Here is a 23,407-nt window from a genome sequence, read left to right on the forward strand (position 1 = left end):
AGATTCCAAGCAGGAGAACCATTTGACTCACTGTTAGTGGCTCTGGGAAGTGGGGCCCACACTGCAGAGGAAGAGAAAGCTCCCTAGGAGCAGAAGGAAGACCCCAGGGGACAGCCAGCAAGGAAGTGAGAGCTTGAGTCTTAAAACCGCAAGGAACTGGATCAGCCAACACCTGAATGAGCTTGGAAGCAGATTCTTCCCAGAGCTTCCAATAAGAGTCAGCTAGCTGGTCAACATCTTGTTTTCAGCCTTGTGAAGCTGTGAGCAGATAGACCAGCCACACGTCAACCCAGACTGCTGCCCCAGAGAACTGCGAGATAATCAATTTGCGTACTTTTAAGAGCTAAGCACGTGGTAATCTGTTATGGCACTGAGAAGAAGATAATACAGAAATTATTAATGTAAATGGTTTTTACTATTAGGTTGTGATATTCTCAGTTGGAGTAAGAGCTGCTGGAAGATAGGGACGCTACCGACTAATAGCTAATGTTTTTGATCATTTACTCAGCGGGGCACAATGCCAAGTGCTTTACATGTGTTACCTCCTTTTATCTTCACAAAACTCATTACTTAGATGCTATTATAATTGCTATTTTATAAGTGAAGAGATAAAAAACTTAACCATGGGAAGACTTGACAATAAAGACTTGACAATAATCACAACAGAGCAGAACCAGGATTCAAACTCAGGCAGTGCTTCTAGAGCACATGCTACGAATCACAATCTTACGCTTCCTTCAGCACAGCTCAGGGCTTGACATACAATCTACACTGATATTTTGTCAAGCAGTTGAACAAACTAATAAAAGAATATGAAGGAAAAGTTTCTCTCTTCTGACTGAACCAGACCTTTCATACTCTTCATAATTCTGGAACCTAAAGATTGAGCTATCCAAGGCAGTATTCAATTCTTTTACTAGAAGGCTAAGTTAGGCTATACTATGGTAACAAATAGCCCCACAATCTCAGGGGCTCAGCACTACCAAGGCGTATTACGCGTTTATGCAAAGTCTGTTCTGAGTTCAGGCAGCATGGAAGGCAGTTACTTGGGGAATCTGGGCTACTTCAATTTTGTGGCTCTGTCTTCTCATTAGGAGGTTCTAGGAATTGCTAAGGCGAAGAATTTCGCTGGAGACTTCATACCTACACTTCCAGGCCTCAGCCTGGAGGTGACATCACTTACACTCATAGCCCATCGGCCAGAACTAGTCACAGGTCACCCCTGATTGCAAGGAGCCTAGGACTTGTAGTTTTCCACATGCCAGGGAGGAGAGGAGAATCAGACGTTGATGAACACTAGGAATATTGACGAAAATCATTAAATCAGTCTCTATTGAAGAAATAGCTTGAATTATTAAAACAATAACTGGGGTGCCTGGGTGGCACAGTAAAGCGTCAGACTCAGGTTGTAATCTCAGCGTCATGAGATGGAGCCCCATGCGGCGCTCCACGCTCAGTGTGGAGTCTGCTTAAGAGTCTGTCCCTCTTCCTTTGCCCTTCCCACTACTGGTCTCTCTCTCTCTGTCTGTCTGTCTCTCTCTCCCCCCTCTCTCTCAAGCTCTCTCTCAAATAAATAAATAAATCTTTAAAAAAAATAATAATAGTTCCAACTTCCTATATCAATTGTCTCAAGAAACCCTGCTTCAGCCCAATCTATTCAACATCTTCCCTTTTGATCTGCACTCGATATCCTTCATGACAAAAGAAAAGTTACCTGTTTTCATGTCGGAAAGGCTTTATCTCCTCCTTTGCACATGGCCAAAAATGGAGTATCAATTTAGATAGTCTAGCTACCTTCCAAGGCTCTGAGGAGCTTTACCCAAGACTCTCAAATCACAGATCTGTCTTCACACTATCCCAAAACATGAGGACCTTCAAAATTCACGTGACCCAACATTAATCAGATATTTATCCATCCTCAGGAGCCAAGACAGTTCAAATATCAGAAAGAATACATTGAGATTTGGTTTCATTTTTTCTATTAAAAGCTTATCCCTGATTATGTCAAGGTTATAGAAAGTTCCTCATCCAACTCAAATAAGATTTTATAAGAATCTTCTTTAGACTTTTACACTTTTTTTCCCTAGGTTAATTAGTAAGAGTTTTGTTTGGATTAATGAAGATGTGTTTACTTTGGAGAGACTGGCCACATATCTTATTTTCATGAAAATGTGCAAAATAATATAATTTCACCTTTTTGGAAAATTTTTAACAAATAGACTTTGCCCCATGTCTTGACAATGCTCTGAACAAGACTTTGCTATTTATTTATTTAAATGTGCAGAAGGATGACTTTCAGAGCTTATTAAAAATGAAGTTTCCTAGTGACTCTCCCTCTCAAATGCCTCCTTCAATAGATGTTCTGTGCGGTACCAAAACCACATCTTCACAAGCAAGCCAAGTGATACCATATCAACCAGTACTACTCAAAGTGGTTAAAATATAAAGTGTTTGTTTTCAGTCTACAATGAAATGAGTAACTCAGGTCAGACCATAAATGGATGAACAGTTTTCTTCATCAATAAAATCTTGCTACCAAAAATTCCAAGATGTTCATTGAACTTACCAGTGTATTTGGTAAAGACAATTTACATTCTGGAGCAAGCTTCTTGTCTTAGGCAGACAACAGTTGACAGACCAGAACACTCACTCATGCACATTCCACACTCTGAGGAGTGATACTTGGAAAAAACCCAGCTCTAAGAATACTGAGATGAGGGTTAGAGTTCCAATCCCCTCCCTCTGGTAAGTCACTATAAAGTCAGACCCTTCAGAATAGAGATCCATAGGATGTTGTCCACCCTCATCCTAATTGTTGATTCCTATAATATACTAGAGTGTAGAACCACGGCTACAATTCCTCCTGGGTGTTCTGATATGGCCTCTGTACGTGTAGGCTTAAATAATTTTTTCTGGCACTCAGCTCAATTTCCAGATTTATTTATTTATCAATATTTTATGAATGACCATACTGTGCATAGTTATTTATTGGATAAAATAAGCTTCTAGTACAAAACACAAAACAGTTTCTACTTTCAATGGAATCAATTAAAATCAGAATGTTAATTAAATATAGTAAAACTTCAATTATCCCTGGTTATGGAGGTAATAGGTCAACTCTAATCCAAACCACCAGACAACATCACAGAATATGTACATTTTGACTTTGTAATCAATTTTAGCATATTTAGCATTAAATTACACCCACAGTTGAGAGAGGCCAGTCTTAAAGGCAGGATTCAAATTTATTGTGCAAGAGTATAACATCGAAGCCATGAAAAAAAAAAAGTGAATGGATCTAAATATGTTTCTTATCAACCCTTTCTTCATTGTAAAATTACAAACTTATTAAAGGTAACAGGGCAAAGGGCATGACTTAGTCATCTTCATATTTCTCACAGTAACTTAGACATAGTAGGGTTCAATGAATCAAATGAACAATGAATTTAATCAAACATAATAATTGTCTGTTATGTGTTTAAGAAAATTTTAGCTCATTTTTTCAGTCCAATCAATAACTGTTTATTGAATACCAACTATACACCAATTACTAAGATAGATGCAAAATCAACTAGGACAAAGTGCTTGCATTCCAATCTTTGAGACTGATAAACTAAACAAATAGTTACTATATCATACAGCAGTGCCAGAAAAGTAATGATAAAAGTGGCCAATATTTAAATGGTTACTTGGAACCAAGTAGAGATGAAGTATTTTTCCTATATCAACTTGCTATTTCTCAGAAGCACAAATGTACTCTTTCAATCTGGATTTTTGGATGCAAGCAACAGAAACCAAATGTAACTATTTCAGCAAAAAACAATCTACGGCAAGATGTTGTGGACCTCACAAAATGAACAAGAAACTGGAAGGTTGGCTATAGGGCAGGATCCGAGGATCCTCCAAAGGACCAAGAAAAAGCAAGCCGAAATCACAGCACCCAGCTCAGGTCTGGAATTGCTGGTCAGAATACCACCACCATTCCAGCAGCCTTGTTTGCCTCTGCTGCTGGTATGAAGGTCTCTAATCATGCCCCAGACCTTGTCATTTCCTCAAGACTTGATGTTCCCAAAGTGGGTGTCTAATTAGCCAAAATTGACAGTCATTCACCCCCTGGCAGAACTAGGAAGGAGGAAAAACAGAATTCAGTCCCTTGGATGAAAACTCAACGTCACCTCAGGACTACTTATACTATTCTCCTAGTGTAAGGAGGGGAAAGTGCTTAAAGAAATAGTAAAGATTCTGGGGAGCCAAAAATTGGCAAATGTTAGAATCAATATAGATAAGACAAGCACTGTGTTTATTGTAAGGAAAGAAGGCAAAATCAAAGATGTTTTGAAATACATTAAGGTTAAGGATTTCCCAAATTTTGATCAATGTTTAAGAATTTGAATTCAGGAAAAAAAAAAAAAAGAATTTGAATTCAGGGATCCCTGGGTGGCGCAGCGGTTTGGCGCCTGCCTTTGGCCCAGGGCGCGATCCTGGAGACCCGGGATCGAATCCCACATCAGGCTCCCGGTGCATGGAGCCTGCTTCTCCCTCTGCCTGTGTCTCTGCCTCTCTCTCTCTCTCTCTCTCTCTCTGTGACTATCATAAATAAATAAATAAATAAATTAAAAAAAAAAAAAGAATTTGAATTCAACTGCTATATAAGGATACACCTGAATATTTCTTTCCACAGCCTGAACCACCCAAACTTTTAAAAACTGACTACTGATCTAGAAAGAATAAAGCCAGTTAAGTATCACTGAAGGAAATTTATTCATTCATTTAATGAAAATTCCTCCAGAGTTATTTTTGAGGTGGACATCTGTCTGTCACATGCAGAATGGCATATATCAGGGCAGACTTCTTTGGCCCTTCAGGCTCAAGAGTTTTTGTTTCTGTTTTTCAGGGTCAAGAGTTTAAAAGCAAATTTAATGGTAATATAACTTATGCCCTATATTCTTGGTCATAGTCATAATGCCTTGCATTTGTTTTTTTAATGCCTTGCATTTAAATAACATCTTTTATTTTAACTAAGGATATTTCACTGTCCCTAATACTCACCTACCCCTGTACCCTAAACAGAAAATAGTATTCTTTTCATTCCAGATAATTAAGTCACTTGTCTGAAGTAATACCAGCTATTCACAGTGGGAATTACCAGATCATCCATGCTTATTTTTCAAAGTCTAACTCTCATTCCAACGTTCCTCTCACTTTAATAAAGAGCTAAATGAAAATAATGGATAACCTAGGTTCCAGGATTTCCTCATTCAAATTTTATAGTATCTGAAAATACTGGATGACAAAGTGCAAAGTGACAGTGAGTCAAGCCTGGAAGTGTTTATAGAACTAATTTTCTCAGCGGTGACAGCAAGGCCTGGGTGGGGGGGAAGGAAAGACTAAACCACACCTATAAATGGCAGATGAATCAGGCTGTGGCTCCAGAGTCTTCTGTCTTGTTATCTTCACGCAGGATATAGACTACCACAACAAAAGCCATTAGTGGCCATCAACTTCCAGCTCTCCTACAGATGATTACATTGGGGTCATCTCTTTCACACAGAAAACCCTGCCTTGAGTGGAGGAAAAACATTTTTTGAGTTAAAGATCATCTTTCAAAACCAAGGGCCACCAGATTATTGGAAAGGTCAAAAAAGATAACATATGAAACTGCTTTGTAAACTGTAAGAGTATTCAGATGTGTGGTAGACTGGGGATAAGTACAGTATGATATGTGAAGGGCTAGATCACACATTTTTTAATAGGTAGCAAATAAATCCAGTGGCTCAAAAAAGATTGAAAATAGCCACTGTTGGGAAAAACCGCTTTCCATGGCGAAGTGAATGCCCTCCACTTCTGTAATGCTCCTGCGGACGCTAGAATATTTTTGCAAACCATATACTGGAGACATCAGCGGGAAGAGGATTGGTACATGGATTTGTTGAAGACATTGAGCGCTACCTTGTTCTGCGCTTATTCCTGACTTTGCCTCACTCTGACAAGTCACCCATGTTGGGTGTCTGCTGTCTTACTCTCTTATTTCCCCCATCAAAATCATAATAGGACAGAAAACACAACCCAATCACTAATTTTTCCTTCCCAGTGAAGTGTGAAATACTAAAAATGTTAAGGACTTTATCTCTCCCAAGAAAACAGATGCGCACATCAGTGAAATCAATCCAACTTCTATGTTCAAGGCATGGAGCAACAATGGCAGAACTTCAGGCATCAGACAAGTGAGGAAGAAAAAGATTGTATGACATTGAAGATCACCTGAGAAATCTGAAGTTAAACTCCCCTGGTTATCACCTGGTTGAAATAAATTGAGGCATAACGAAAGTAAATTCGAAGGACAACCTATTATTGTCAAAATCCAATTAGTGATGATCATCCGATCTGCAATAATCAGAAGCCAGCATGATACACTAGGTTCCTCAGAAAGGTAGGCTTTCTTTGCCCTCTGAGGCCACTCATCCTACAGTCAGTTGGATGTTGATTTTATCACCTGGAGCTCACATCCCTGGCATGGGGGACTGAGAATCCAGTATCAGTTGAATCCTGGTTTCCTTTGATCTACCTCATGCTCTCTCAGAAGATACATCATTGACTGTAAAGTGATCAAAGGCAAAAGAAAGGTATGTACCAAAGCCTTGAAGGCTACCCCAACTTTCAGAATCCTTCCGACATCCTTGAGATTTGAGAACAAAAGACCATACTCACTTATACTAGTGAATTATTTGAAAAATGTTCAATGGAAAAGGCAAGTAAAATTTTATCCATTCAACAAATATGAATGAAACACCTACTATGTGTCACCAACACTGTTCTAGGTAAGTATTGTATCTAAAAGTAGACGTGACCCAGGAAACAATATTAATTAATTTGAGTGGAAAATGTCCAAAGTACTTTTTAATGGAAACTGTAAGTAAAAATTGGGTAAGGTTTTGAAATAAATCAAAAGATCTGTAAATGTCCTGTTTAGCATATAGTTCCAGGTTCTCTTCCTTTCATTGTTTTTGAGCTACTTTTCATCTCTGTAAGTTGTAGAACATTAAGAATAATGCAAATTATTCTGGCCCACAGAAATAGAAATGGTAAGACCTCTAGAATGCAATTGATTATTGCCCTGTAAATGCTGACCAGTTTTGCATGTTTGTCAATTTGTATCAGTGTTCTTTATCTGCCTAACATGTGTGTGAATGCAAATCTGAATTCTCCTTTGAGCAGGTTATAGCATCTTACTGCTACTCTCATTAATTAAGGAATAAATAAAATCTTTAAACACACATGTTCATTGTGTGCTTATATGAAAATCACAATGATACATTTTTAAAAAATAGATCCCTTAATGGTTCACAATAAATACTAATTATGGGACCAACTACCTCAAAAGAGTATGTGTAGAAAAAAAAACAGTAAATTAATTCTAAAGCTCTTCAAATGCAAAGCTTTAAATGCAGGGAAACTGTATCTTCTTGATACAATTGTGATATTTAAGGCACATTTGATAAGGCCTCCACATGCCCTCACATCACTGATCTCAGAGAAAGGAATAGAGCTGAGCTGTGGGTTAAAAAAAGAAAATGAAAAAGAAAGAAAGAAAAAGAAGAGAATATAAGATCCCCTCTGATTTTTTGCTTTAAAGAAGTAATAAACTGCATTGTTGTAACTCAGTGTAAGTGGCTTCGAGTAAGGCAATAGAGATGCGTGCCAGAAGCTACTCATATCGTTCTTTAAAATGGAAATTTACCGTCTGCTGCATCACATGGACAAAATACAGAACTATTTTTCACAGCTTGTTCACTGAACAGATTATTGTAGAAAAAAAAACTTTTACATTTTCTGCAGATTCCCAAATCTCAGTCAAAAAACTCTTGGCAATTTTTAGCAGTGAAACAGATTTCACTTTCAGATTGAGATACTCCATTTAGCAGTAGTCAGATGATCTTCCAAATAAATATAGACTCGTTTCACTCTTGATTTTATTTAAAAAAAAAAAAATGTTTTCATGAGGTGTCTTGGAGGAAACTTGCACTTATTTGGTTTTCCCAAGCTAAAGCAAAGAAAAACTCGAAGGTCTAAAAATCAGAGTTAAATAAAAAAAGGAATGTTAAACTAAAAATGTTATTACAAATAATGCATGTTCATCACACTATCAATAAATAAATAACCCCATAAAATTTTAGAATTAGTTGCTAACATGCTCCAGCCTTTTCTGCCCTAAATCTCAGCTCCCCAAAATATTACTAAACAGAAGTGCATGTGTTCGGTACAATATAACAGACAGCAATATGTTGAGATACTTCACACAAAGAGGTCTCTGGGCCACTTTTCTTTTTCTAGATTAGTTTATCACTTAGGTACAAGGCAACTGCACTTAGGATTTTATTTCCAGGACCATTTTTTCCCTTGCCTACCAGTGTTTACTGCCACAGAAAATAATGGATGTGTGAAATTTAATAAAAAGTTAAATCCATGAAGAAATACTAAAATGAGAATACCAATCTTCACATAATCCTATATCCAAAACCCAGTTCTACAGACTCTACTGCCTCCTCCCCAAAGTCCTATTCTAAATTTCCCCATGCTTTTTCTATCTATGAAAGGAAATTATATGATAAACAGGAATAAAACCAGCAATAGTGACTATGTCCTACTTTTAAATGTAGAAAAATGTACATGAATACCACAGGATGCCCATTGAATTTTGCAAAGTTTGTTGCTATTTTTAACAAGGTTTTATGGATTTGTTAAAAGTTCAGCTCAGTGACATTAAAGATCATCTCAGTCATAAGCAAAGCAACCTGAATCCAAAGCAGAAGCTTTACCAAGTAAAGAAAACAGGAACTAGCTCATGTTATTAAAACCATTTTATTATTCTTGTAATGACAAATTTACTAGTTGAAAAGGATTCACAGTATCCAATTCCAAAAGCCACATTTCTATAGTTAATTTGACATATGAGAATAGGTTAGTTTTTGAACCCACTATAAATTATTACAAAGTTTCAAAGAAAAAAAAAACTACATTTTTCACATCCAAATTATGATTATATAAGCATTTGGATAATGTAAAAGAACAAAATTATTCTTCTCATAAGGAGCCTTTAACAAAAAAAAATTAATATAAAATGTGTCAAAAACTGAATAAAGCTACTATGTCATGAGGTTAAAGTATTAAATTTTATAAAATTTCCTATGGTAAAAACTAAACTATTTGGTTCCAAGGAACCACTGTATGAGACAAGGGTTCTGTGCTTTTGGATTTAAGTGTTGGTTTAGTTTATGGGTCATTAATCGAGGAGTAGGGATGTAGAGCGAGAGAAAAAAACAAAAGCTTAATATTCAGACACTTTTCAACCTGAAAAAAATTATTTGAAATGCATCTAAAGACTCTTTTAAATTGTAATTTAAACATGTGGAAAATTACGATCTCATTTGCAAAACTTTTAGCACCCCCAAATAATATTTTTTTCTTGCCTTTCATAAAGTTAATCTAATTGCTGTGACTCCTTTTAAAATATTCAATAGAATAAAATATAGTCTGAACCTGAAACTAAAGAAAGTTTAGACAACTAAGGAGAGAGAATTAACCTGTAAAAGTGAAAAAAATTGAACACCAACCTCCCAGATGCATACAGCCAATCAGCAAACCCATTACACATGGATGGTAATGAGCCAGTGACTTGGGAACCAGGAAGGGACTAGAAGAGCTGCAGAAAAAGAGAGAGGGAAACAAAGGCACTGCTCCTAATTTTTTGTAACCATCATAAAGTTCAAGCAAATACAAAAAACGACATAAGAACTACATTTTGAAATATTTCTACATGACTCAGAAATTAACTCCAAATTCTTATCTTTTCTTATATTAAAGACAAGACAACAGGCCCAAAGTGGAGTCACTTATGCTAAGCCCCACATCACCACACAGTTTCGGCTCTCCTGGAAATGCACTCTTATCAAATCAGACAAGAATCGCCTGATTAGCATTATTTAGGTCACCTGCCTGATAAACCCCTTGCCATCCCCTCTAAAGAAAGTCACCTTGCAACTTGCAATAACCCGGAGCTTTTTTGCCTAATACAACACCCTTGTTCCAGCTTCCGGCTTCTGCCTATAAAATCTCTTGCCTTGTAAAGCTCTTCAGAGGTCCTTTCTATCTGCCAGATTGGTTGCTGCTCGATTCATGAATTGCTGAACAAAGCCAATAAGGTCTTTAAAATGTACTCAGTTGAATTTTGTTTTTAAACACTCATAACAACTATCTGTGAGTCTAATACATCAAGAGAAACACTAACCTAAATAATAATAGTAATACTATAACAATATAGTATTTCCACCTAAAAATAAAGGATTTTTCCAGGTCCTATATTTAATTTTCAAGTTAGCATTCTAGTAGGAATGTATATTGACAATGACTACTAGTCCATGCTGTTGAAGCCCATTGCACAGTCCAGGAACCCAGACATGTGCACAGTACAAGGCCACCTTCCTTACTGGTTAGGTCCTTCCTGCCTTCCTGATTCAATTTTTGGGTATCACCCATGCATGGCATCTTTATCAGACATCTGAATCAAGAATTGATTCAATGGAGAATCTTTCAATGGTGAGTCAGCAAACACTGGACACTGAGGATTTTAGTACAAGCTCACTGCCTTGTAAGAAATCCTCCCCTGTGGAAAAGGTTTAAGCCAATTCTATCACAGCTAGATTTTAGGTAAAATAAACTACCTCAATGCTTGGTTGACAACCAAAGTTTTCTGGCAAATGAAGATAGTAACACATGCTAGTGGTAAGGGTCTATTCATGTCTAGCTGCCGGCCAGACACTGGTGGCCAATGAGGTAATACCACGGGTCTTAAGAGTCTAAAGTGCTGGGTATAGAAGTCAATTGGGATTTTCCTAAGGAGCTGGTGACTCCGAGACAGGATCACAACTATGAGATTGAAAAACCTTTCATTTAGTGGCTGTGGCTGATTTTTTTTTTTTAATGTTAAAAAAGACTAATGGCAAAGAGGGTTAAAGTTACTGCTAAGAGTGAAAGTGGTTCATCAAGTAATTTCTATCACACAGCCCTTTGCCCTGCTCACCTTTTACTTTCCTTACCACGTAACTTCCTTCTTACATTTTCACTTAGCCACTCCATGTATCTGCCATTTCCCTGACCTAACAAGTGGTGTGCACATTTTTTCAAACTCATTTTGAGCCATTTAAATTTTTTCATGGAAAAAAAGTTATTTTCAAACTCATTGCCTCACCAATTTAATAATGTACATATATATTTTTAGTGGATACAAAATACAGTATTCAAGCGATGAAAACTCCCTTGATCCTAGATAGGATACCTGCAGTAAATCTTCCATGGAAAGATAGATAGTTCATGTTCCCCACTCTCTCACTTTTCTCTCTTTTCTTCTTGTGCTTTGGTCCTCTTTTGGTAGTGGGGAAGAGAAAAATATTTTACCTACTTTAGAACCTCTGTTGTTCAGTGAGAGAAGGCTTCTCAGCATTTATCTGCTTCTGTGGTAATACTTACACATTTCCTTCCAGCAATTCCATTGCTCCCAGCAGCCATTTTACTATTCATTTTATTCTTTACTCTCTGCATGACCTTTAATCAATTCTTTCATTTGTGCATGTCAAATACATTTTCTAACTTATTTTACAAAGCTGGGCATATAACAAAATAAGGTAGTATAGTATCAATCAACCAAAAAATATGAGCAGCATTTTTTAAATAAAAAGAACAATCAAATGGTATTTTCATTATAATTTCAAAAGTTATAAAATTATAAAGCCTGTTCAGACCCAAGAAATCACCTAACCCCAAATCTTCATTCTATATCTGAGGAAGCTAAGACATAGAGAGCTTGGTCAGACCTAGAACTAACTCATAGGACTCTGAAAATAGGTTCCATTACTCTATTAGACCCATGGCTTATTTTCACCTGTAACTTTATTATATCTCTTCTTAATAAATTACAAAGTAAATATTTACCACATTGCATCTGTGCTGACTACACTTTGTGAGGACTTCCTTATGAAATTCCTGACACCAAAAAGAAAAAGCATCTGAAATTATTATGCATTTGTTTTATGGCCCAACTGTTCATGAGGACAATACGATATATTGTCATCCACCGGTAAGAATATTTATAGTCACCCACACATCAGCCTCTTTTGGATTGATAATTTACAAGAATTTGGGTGTAAATGTTTATTTATTCTGCTATTTAGATTTTCATTGTTTCTTCTTTCCAAAGACTTCTTTTTACATGAGTTTTTATCCCAGGAATGAATGTTGTGATTACCTTTCACCATTGACCCATCTAACTAAATCTCAATTCTTCTCCAGTGTGAAGCAGCCTCTTTTTTTTGAGCTATAAGCTTTGGTTAATTCACAGCCTCTGAAGAATCTGTTGAGCATTTGAGTGCCATTCCTTATTGGACCTTGCTCATAAGCAATGGTAGATTGTAAAAAAATATTTTACTAAGTAAATTAAAAAATATAACACATCCATCTGAAACTCTAGGGGAAAAAATAAAACTAAATGTCAATGGTATTGCCACATAAAGTTTACAGTAACATGAGCCTCTGAGTTCACAGGCAACCTGGGATTTTGGCAGAAATGCACTTGGAAAGGGGTCTTGGGTCATTCTACTCATATCAACTCTATCAAAATTAGCAGATCTAAAAGCACAGAATGTCTTGACAGCCCTGATTTTTTTTTATTAAAAGCTTCCCTTAACTCTCTGACTAGATGTACTATTCTCAACGGATCCTGGTGGCACCAATGGTTCAGATTCTATAACCTGGCCCTTTTAATTAACCTGTGCATTGAAACCATGTCTTGGCTGTGGAGACATAATTTGCATTGGCACCACCAGTGATGAAAAGAAAATTAATAACTAAGCTTTAGAGAAAATATTCTTTTTAACAGATTTAACTAATTTGTATGTAATTTGCTCTTAATTCCATTTAAAGAGTCAAAGGAAATCTCCATGCATACATACAAAAAAAAATTATGAACATGATAAAAGTAAGAAATTTGAACAGTGAATAATTATCCACTGACTATTAAATGTTTCTTTCTGTAATCTGTCAGACCCGGAGCCTTCACCCACAAATTCTTCCCTGGCCACAAAAGAAGCCTCAATAGTATGATAAAACATATTAAATGAAGTCTCTGTATCGAATAAACAAAAAATTCCATCTCCTTATTTGAGAAGTCTAGTTTATTAAATCATGAATATTTCTCATCTAGAGAAAAACTGAATATTTACACTCTGCACTACAATTTAACAATTTGGGTAAGAAAATATGTTTTCCATCTGTATTTGCCAGCAAATTCTGAGCTTCGATCTTATTATCTTTTCAAAAGCTAAGGCTCTGCTCTTTATTTTTCTCGCTATCCTATTCCATGACTCTTACCAAGCTAAACTTTTCCCTTTTAAAATACCTTTTCTGTTGTCTACTACCCAGGCTGCAGATGAAAAAAAAAATCCATGAATTTACAATGGTAAAGAATTCTATTTACCAAAGAGCAAGAAACAACTCATCTTGAATGCCTTGGGTTTTTTATAAATATACAGCACATTTTTATTTTACTTTTAGAAAAAAGAAAATAATATAGTATCTTCACATTCACATTATGCCATGCGACAAAAGTAATTCCTAACTTTCCCTTCTATTCAAACAAGTTTTCTATTAGAACTTCTTCCTGACTATTTAAACATGTTTAAACTAATGGTTTTCTGTAATTGGTCTTTTTTCTTTGGAAACATACCGTGCCATTGTCAGTTTTTAAAAAGAAGCAATTTTCTGACTTTTGAGATTGAGCAGGTCAAGGAAAAATTACTACTGTTGAAAACCTGTAATTAAATAGGAAAATGCAGCTGCATTTATGAGAAACTAAAATTAAGTTTATTCTATTAATTCCTGATTCTGAAATGCTATTTGAATTTTTGGTTAAGGTTACATTCAGAACCATGTCTTATCTAGCTACTATCCTTGCTGATTACTTTTAATAAGTAACATGTAGGAGTATAATAGTCGTATTCTTATGGAGAGATAATTCTGATCACTTTCTTTTCTTCCTTATCATTTTCAGAAGTACTCTTAAATGAACTAATATTCTCTACCAATTTGCAGTTATTTTTATTATAATTATTCTGAATAAATATGTTCCCCAAACGTTAAAACTGTATATTCAAGAGATACATGCTAAGCACTAATCTTTATAACCCTAAAAAAAGCCTAGTGTTTAGAAAATAAAATAATCTAAGCTTTCTTTTTTATTTATTTCCATTTTCATTATTTTTTTCTAAACGTGATATATACCATTTTATCACATTAAACAATACTCATAAAGAAGGGTTTACTAAGAAATCAAACTGATCGTTGAATTTATAAGATTACCAAACCCATTTCCTGATTACAGGTCCTGTATGAACAATTCGTCAAAGTAGGTTATATTTAAAGAGTTAAAATATTTTGTATAAACACAAGTCTAATAAACAAATACAACCATTTAGGACAATTTAAGAAGTCATAATATTTGTCACTGCTTAATTTTAATGGTGCGTTTTAACAAATCAAGATAAACACCCTTTAACCTCCCCTACAAAACTCTTGGATTGAAATCTGAATAACATTTACATAAAATTAGGTATAATGTGAAAGCTTTATTAAAGCAAGTGTATGATACTACAAAATTATTTATGTTCTAGAATAGTAGTAATCTCTATTTGAAAGCTAAAGCTGAATGTCAGAATAGACATGAATTTTGTTACATCCTTAATCATAAAGCTGATATTTTTATAAGGATATTTTTAAGTGGCACAGTAATATAAAAAAAAATAGTACTTATTTAACTGCAAATATTTCTAAACCCTTAGGCTTTGAAACTTATTTCTACTTAGGGGGGAAAAAAAACTTTTTTTCTGGGAAAGAATGTTCTGGTTTTGTTTTTGCCTTTGTTTTGATTTGTTTTAAACACATCTTCAGCCAATGTGTGGATTTCTTCACTGTGGCTACAGACCTGTGTGATACTTTAAAACTGCAGTACAGTGGCGGGGAGACAGATACACACAAAATATATACTTTTCACTAACAACAGATTTATGGAAAGAAAAGTAATAGGAAGTGACAGAGGTATATGTTTTTTGTAGTATTGAAATACTACAATAAAACTTAGGGCTTTAATGAGCAAACTCCTTTCACATTCCCGTTCAGTCCTGTTACCTGTTTTGTTTGGTCATTTCTGTTCATTTGTTAATGTGCTAAGGCTCTTGGAATTCTATTTTCCAGATGCTTATATTCCACAGAGGAAGGGAAAACCGATCCATGAAGTTGCTATTTGCATAAAATGCAGAAGCATCTGTCACAGGCTCCTTCCTGGTTGAGTTTGGCATCTAGGGATCGTGCAGCTGCTCTGTCTCAGCATTAGGTTCCCAGGAAGGCAAAGAAAGTCCCCAGTGAGGACAGCGTCGAGGGGCAGGGTGAGAACCCGCTCGGATCACAATCGGCATATTGACAATTATATTTCTGATAGGATGATGACATAACTGGCCCTGTCACACGCATACACACACTCGTCACACAAACTAGCTCAGGTTCAGCCTGAGAACCATCGTAACTGACAACACTTCCCTGTAAATATGTTTCTTATCAAGGTCATGATGAATTAATCATAATCATGTTGCATTTCGTTAGGTAGCACAGAGGGTGGAAATTTTAAGGCAAGATTAGGGTTATTTACGGGGCTTGATTTTAACGGGGATTCTTGCTTTGGTTTGGTTTGGTTTTGTCTTGTTCTCTCTTACACCTAATTAAAATCCTGTGAGTGTGGATGTCTTTCTGCCCACTTCACAGGCACACGGAAGATTGCTTCCGTTGATAAAGTAAATTGTAAAACCAGGATGGCTCAGATAAACTTTAAAGAAGTCCATTTCAGTTTCATTCTTTTGCACACTTACTCCTGCCTGACACGCAAACCAACAATTCTAAGTGTCAAGGCCGGTGACCAGAAATATCCTTAACCGGCTATAAAATGTCTGTTCCTGGGTCATTGCAGAAAACTAGATACGGTTTTCCATGCAGAGGAAGATAAACCGATTCAAAGCCAAAATTATTTGCAGTCTTTTCTACAGTACCTGGTAAATCTATCTCGGTGTCTGGGGTAGTATGCTACTTAGAAATAGTTTTTATTATTAGTTTAATTTTTCAGGGCCGAACGTTCACTATTCCCTGTTTCCTGCGGATAGAGTTAAAACAATCTGTCTGACAAGGTCTTTATGAGTCAATGGCACAGAGAAACAGGCATAGTAACCAGTTAACAAATTCAGACTTTGTAATAATAACAGTTCTTTATAACAAACTGGTATAATTGGACTAAAAGTTTCTCTGATGCAAGTTCATCAGTAAGCAGTAATCAGATAGGAGGCTTCTCTGAAACTTTTCTGATTCATAAATAATATAGTAGTTTACAAAGAGGAAGTTTGTGGGAAGCAGCAGTAAACAGTCTCGCAATCCATCTGTTATTATGGAATCCAGAAGAGCTGAATCAGGATCCACGTTGTTTATGATATAAAAGATGCTTGGGAAATGTTGCTGAAATAATTATTAACCAAAATGTCATGTTTTTATTTTGTAGAAGTCGGAGTCATATGGATTGCAATGAAATGTACCCACCTGTGTGAATAAATGTATGAAGTTTACCTGGATTGATTATTTAGTAGGATACCAAATGCAGTTTATAAAAAAAAAAAAAAAAAAAAAAAAAAAAAAGGCCATTCCATGGCAGGATCTATCCTCATTCTTTAATTATTGGTTAATTTTTAAAGTTACTTTCCAATACGTTCTTTTTCAAGTGTTACGTGACTTCTAAGAGTGTGGCTTCAAAGTGCCATATAGAATGTGCTTAAATTCAGTCTTTGGCATGTGAAATTCAAATAGCCAAAGCCAGAACATCTTTCTACTCCCTAGTCTCCTGACCTTAACCTCACCCCATTTTTCCTCCTCACTATGTTCCCAACACACACGCACACACACACACACACTTAAGTGAAAGGAAAGGCTGAGTGTGAGAGTTCCACTCCCTTTGCCCTCCGAGGCACTGCAATTACTCCTCAATTCTAACTCGCTTGATACTTACATAATTTTTCTCAATTTTGGAAAGAACAAAACCAAGAAACGTGTTAATGCGAGGGAAATTCAACAGTGAGGCAGGCTTCGTTTCAGATTTACTCTAAATGAGATCAAAGTGTCTGTTCTCACACAGCTTTTTTGTTCCCAGCACGATGATGATCTACCCCACCGGAGTCAGGGAAGCCACCACAGATGGAAGACGTGGTCATATACAACCAGAGCGGAGGGGTGTTTACATCCTACAACAAAGGCAACGCAAGCATTTCTATACTTGATACCTAAAAATGTAATACAATTCATCTGTCATCTTAATCAGCTAGAAATAGATTTTGCCCTTTTTGGAGAAAATGAACTAAAACCTAACCAAGAGAGAATAAGGGCAGTGGTGCGCATATGGATCTCCAACATCTACCCTGTTGCACCTTCCTCGTTTCAAATTACGTTGGAATATTTTGTTGTCCTTTACAGAAAAGCCGGAGAACAAAAACCTACACATAATCTTCCCCGAAGTACATGCTGCCGGCAGAGCCATACAGAAACCAGCCTGACACATTTTGTTCCTGATCCGTTCCCCAGACCTAGGTGGCTCTTTTCCCTGCAAACGTTGACAATAGTGCCATCTCCTGGCCCCGCGAATACAGTGATTCCTGTGCTCTACTTGGGGCAAACTGTTGAAAGTTGGTTATTCGGATAATGGATCATCTTCAGCTAGGTTTTCCTACGCAGCCAAGCGCTGCTCGAAGTGGGTTGTTGTATTCATTTAATGAATTATTTCCTCTTATCATTTGCTCACTTGAGAAATGTTTATTGACCTCCTAAGAGATCATAGTAAATGGAGATTACTTTTAGTTATATGTATTGCAGATTTTTGTTTCTCTTATTACCTATTTTTAGTGATTATGTATGTACGTGTTTTACACACGATTTTACATCGGTAAGTGTACTGCTGTGCCTCTGTAACAAGTACTGGGACGACTTAAGACCTCTTTCCTTTTGATTGTGTAATAAATATACCTGGGCCAGTAGAAAACACTTTGATTCTCTCTAGCAGCCGAATTATTTTCATTCCCTTTTCCCACTTTCCCCTTATCTTTGATTTCTGATATTTTACCTTCACCTAGGCCTAACTCCTCACTTTATCCTCAGAACTGCTTCTCTGTACATAGCTCTCTCTGTGTCTTTGCCAATCGGTTTTATTTGATCTCCCCGGGACTGTAGGTGACATTTATGTGAAATTCATTTCGTGTTTTAATTCTCACTCTCCTTTTCTAGTGTTGCTTTATTCCTCACAATCTTTTCACGGCTCCTCATTTCAACCGCTGTTGTACTTTTCCCAACGCCGTCCGAATTAGTAAAATTTAACAATCGGTAAAATGTACGTGAACAGCTCTAATTGCTTTAAAAATCTCCATAGCCACAAAATGCTAGCTGCTGTTGATGAACGTTGGAAGCAAAGCTACATCTTTGCATGTACATTCGGCAATAGATAAATAGCCAAAATAGCAATGTCTCTTTCAACCTTTCAATATGTTCAGTAGAGCTAAACACCAAATGGAGTAATGGTAACAGGCAAGGAAAATTCTGTATCCTCATAATGATTTTAAAAACTACCCCGGAGAGAGGAATGGCAGGGCTTCGGACTCAGGGCTCAGCAGACAGACACTGGCTGACAAATCAGTGGGTGCCCGGCTGGGCAGAGGAGCCCAGGAAATGGCACAAGTGAATGCAAGGCTGTTTCAGGGACAGGAGGCCAGAGCACATGCAAATTTCCCAACCAAATGAGTTACACAAAAGACACTTGAGCTTTTCTTACACAGAAAAAAAAAAAAAATGTTTTTTTTTTTTTTGGTTTTTTTTTTTTTTTTTTTTTAAGTACTGAGCTTGTCAAATTTTAATCAGGGAGATAGATGAGCGACAGATGAGAAGTAGTAAATGATGAGAAAATCTAAGTGGGCAAAAAGAAGCAAGTGGGAGTGGAGAACAGGAGCTCACCCGGGGAAGCGGGGTGGGTGCCTGGGAGGAGGGAGCACAGGGAGGGGAGGGAAGGCACCCCCCCTTGGAAACCCAGGCTGAGGCTCTATGCAACCCTGTGCTGGGAGAAAAGGCCCCCGGGCACCACGTGTTCAGGAGGCTCTGGGAATCCAGACCAAGATGCAGGGGACAAATGTGACTTCAATGGCCAAGGAGTAATGCAAGATCCCGTGGGTGCCAGCGCTCAGCCGGGACACGTCCTGGAGGGCCTCCTGCTCCACAGCCAACGTGGGCCAGCTCTGCTCCCCAAACAATCCAGGACTTGGGTTGCGCATTATGGTCACCTGGGGAGCCACCTGAGGGGTCACCTGGGGAGCCACCTGGGGAGCCACTGGGGGTCACCTGGGGAGTCACCTGGGGAGCCACTGGGGGTCACCTGGGGAGTCACCTGGGAAGTCACCTGGGAGTCACCTGGGGGGTCACCAGGGGGTCACCTGGGGGGGACGTCCGGCTGCGTGCTGGCTAGCCACTTGCACAACCCACTGGGGTCCCACAGGCATTAGTGCGTGTCCCTGATCCGCAGGTGCTTCCCGTGTGTCCCAGGCCGTGGGAGCCCCTGAAGTGGGTCCCGCACCCCCGGGGGCCCGCTGCGGCCCTCCCCGCACCCTCGGGTGCCAACACAGCTCTGTCCAGTGAAAGTAACAAACACTGGCCCGTGGTTTCCACCGACCCTCCCTCCAAGCGCTTCCCTCGCCGGCTCCGAGGGCAACACTGGCACTTCCCAATCCTCGCCGAGGAGGAGAGCTCGAGCAAACCCCTCGGCTCAGCGCCTGCCAAACAGCGCTCCAAAAATGTCAGCCTCTATTATTATCCATTTATTCATGAGTTAATTCCCTGCCAGCATAAAGGATTCTTTTAAAGGCTTTTGTAAAAGAAAAGTATCGAGAGCTTCATCCCAGTAGCCTGGAAAGGGGAAGTTCAAGAGACGAGTGCAAGAAGCAGTCTCGTCTTAAAGGTTAGTGCAACGCGAAAGGGCCTTGGAAGGATGAGGTGTTGGTTGCAAACCCAAAGGCAGCTACACACCTTCTGGTTCGAGCCCACAGCCTCTGCTCAAAGAACGTGAGATTTAGGAAAATTGACAGACAATCCATCAACTGTTTGGAGAAACAGAAATGAGCTGCGAGGAAGGGAATGTTATTGCAAGTGGTGACCCTTGTGCCCCAGGCGGCCCCATCAGCCTGCACGAACCCAACCTGCCTGCTGCACGGGGATCCTAGAGAAAAGGCCCCCACCTGGAGAGTCCCCAGAAGTTGCCCTGGGAAGCCAGCCTGGTTCACCCAGGAGCCCTCCTTCTGTCTGGGTCCCTGGGGCTAGAAATTCGAATTTGAATCAGAATAGCAAAGCACCTCCTGGAAAGACAGTCCCTGATTTCTGCCCCTGCCTGAGTTTTGGGCAGCCCGTGCAAGTTGCCCAGTTGCAAAGAACTGAGTTATTGCACCTGAAGGTAGGGGTGGGCACAGCAGCAGGAATGTCGGGGGGCACTGCCGGGGCAGAAGCAACTGCACCGTGAACCAGACGCCTGGGTATAATTGAGTTAAGTGTATTATCTTTAAGCCCGCAAAGTCTGAAAGGCAAATTAACCTAAGAGGCCCTCCGTGAGCATTATGGAAGGGTAAAAAGCAGATCGCGCTGGGTAGGAAGGGTTTCATCAAAGGCCAGGAAAGCTAGATGATTGGCCATTATGTGTGAATTGGAATCTGTTTTCACAATAATCAGCTTGTTAATTTTCCATGAAATTATTTCAAAGAAATTTTAGCATTTCCTGAACTCTCTTTATTTGCCTCCATCCTTTTCTTTCACCAGATGGACATAATGTCAATGTTTAAAAGGAAGTATTTATGCCTTTCTTTCAGCAGTTAATTGCTACCTGTCAGGCAGTTGAAGATTTCAGACAAGCCTGAGCAGAGTAAAATGTGTAGCCTTTCAAGGCAGAAATTCACTCATTCAACAAATGTGTATTAGGCATCTCGTGTGTGTGTAGGGCTCCACGGTGGTCTCTCCTAAAGCCGGTCAGTGGACACCCCAACAGAAGAAGACCATTACCCTCTTCTCCATATTAAACTAACACAAATAAGAAACCAAGTCGTTATGGGCTGAACTGTGTCCTCCCCAAATGTATAGGTTGAAGCCCTCGCCCCCAGGACATCAGGATGTGACTGTCTTGGGAGACAGGGTCTTTAAAGAGGTGGTGAGGTTAAAACGAGGCCGTTAGGTGGCCTTGAAGCCAGTCAGACTGACATCCTCCTTAGAAGAGGAAATGTGGACACACAAGGGGACCCCAGGGTTGTGTGCACACAAGGAAAGGCCATGTGGGGACACAGAGAGAAGGGCACACCTGCGAGCCAAGGCCGGAGGCCCCAGGGGAAACCCACCGTGCCCACAGCTTGACCTAGGACTTCTGGCCTCCAAAACGATGAGATAATACATTTTTGTTGTTTAGACTGCCCAGTCTGTGGCATTTTGGTGTGGCAGCCCCTGGCTAGATTATAACACAAGCCAAACATCTCCCTGGCAAAAATGCTTTCGTTCTCTTCCACGCCCATAACAAACTCCAGTTCTTTCAGGTTCCATTCCGTGTCCTCTTCCTTCCAGAAATCTCAGCCCTAAATTAGCCCCCGAATCCCTCAGACCAAGATGAACACTACTCTTTGCCTCTAACAAAGGAAACTGAATGTGTGTGTGTGTGTGTGTGTGTGTGTGTGTAGTAAATAGCCCATGGCCAAAAACTATTTCTTAATGAGTTACAGAGAAAGAAAAAAATGTTTGAAAAAAGTATGTGACAACTTGTTACATTCTCTTAATTTGCTCTAGAGTGAGTACAATAAAGTAAAACTTCATTATAACACAGAATATGATTTGTACAAAATACTACTACTACTTGCGCGTTGAAAGATTAGTTTGCCTGGATCCGGCACATGTGTCATATTTCTGGAAAGTCATTTGACACGAATCAGTCTAAAAAATAAAACAAGCAGGTGCATAATATATTACCCAGAATAAAATAAACATGGCTTCATTTTTAAGTGCCAGAGTTTATTTGGTCCATTAAATCTCCATCAGCTGCTGCCTGGCGTAGAGGCCTGGCGCCCTCTCGTGTTCACTTGGGACAGGTTTGCTCCTGGAACCTGAGCAAGCCCCCCCCCACCACCCCCAGCATCTCTCCCAATCACCAAAAATTGCCAGAGAACAGCCAACAGAAATCAAGCTCCCCTTTGCCACATGAGTTGTTATCAGTCATGAAAATACTGAGCGGCTACAACAGACGGTTATGAAATTTCAAGTTTTAGATAAACCTTTCTGTAGCCGTGTGACTCCCTGCGTATCCGAGCTGTCTCCACTGTAGGTTATTAGAGACCAAGGGTTTTTGGCCTGCTTTTGTAGTCAGCAGGCATGCATACCGCTTCGTTGATCCTTCAAAATGTGACCTCTAACTCCGATTTTGTTTCTCCAAGAACCCTCTAAAAATGATTACTTTTACTCAGCTTTCCCTGAGAAATATTACACAAAATATTTTCGTGATTTAAGCCATAAGGCATGTTATCTGTAATGACTATATCTGTACAGTTTTGTTTAAGATGCCAATTGTTAATGTCGCGGTTACCATCCCCATCAAAAAGATGAATAAATACAAGCAAATTGCCAAAACATGACCTCATGCAGGCTGGTTTAATCTGTTGGTGATTACGGTACAAAAGGTCACGTTGCACATTAAAGTTAATTTCCCCAATTCAAATCTAATGGGCATCCACCTTGGTTAGTTCCTTGTTTTGTGTAGATACCATAAAATATGAATTGGCACCTATATTACATACCATATGAGCCTATCCTTATTTCTCATTACTAAAATCAAACAGCACACATCAAAATCTAACCACCCAATTTATATTGACACTGTACTCAGACATGGAACCATGTTCATCTAGGGCATGAGCTTCGTCCTCCTATAGGCATCATTAAATTCCCCAAGTGAAACTTAACTCCAAAGGCAAGAGGACGGGCAAACTAACAAGGGCTATTTCAGAAGCTTCTGGAAGATGCAAATACCCTGTAAGTCCTAAAAGACACCGGCAACCGTTGAGAACAAAGAGAAGCAATTTGAAGCTGATACCAGCAACAGCAGCTATGAGGCTGCGTGAGACCATCTGATATACAAACAGAAACAAGAGTTTTGATCAAACTGCCACACGAGCCGGGGACCTTGGTCAGATCTGGTCGTTTCTCTGAACCTCAGTATCCTTGC

The 23,407-nt window shown here is 38.7% G+C and overlaps 1 long non-coding RNA gene across 1 annotated transcript in view; it reads left to right on the forward strand.

The window, feature by feature from the left end:
* The window catches only part of LOC144306212 (uncharacterized), a 62,316-nt gene extending 44,146 nt beyond the window's left edge, over nucleotides 1–18,170 (forward strand). The window contains exons 7-9 of the long non-coding RNA XR_013373223.1: nucleotides 15,298–15,488; nucleotides 16,643–16,694; nucleotides 17,270–18,170. This is a non-coding gene — a long non-coding RNA (uncharacterized LOC144306212). The remainder of the gene's footprint in view (nucleotides 1–15,297; nucleotides 15,489–16,642; nucleotides 16,695–17,269) is intronic.
* The last annotated feature ends 5,237 nt before the right edge of the window (nucleotides 18,171–23,407 follow it).

The sequence above is a fragment of the Canis aureus genome, chromosome 36 (genome assembly GCF_053574225.1).
Source record: "Canis aureus isolate CA01 chromosome 36, VMU_Caureus_v.1.0, whole genome shotgun sequence".
In the NCBI taxonomy this organism is placed as follows: Eukaryota; Metazoa; Chordata; class Mammalia; order Carnivora; family Canidae; genus Canis; species Canis aureus.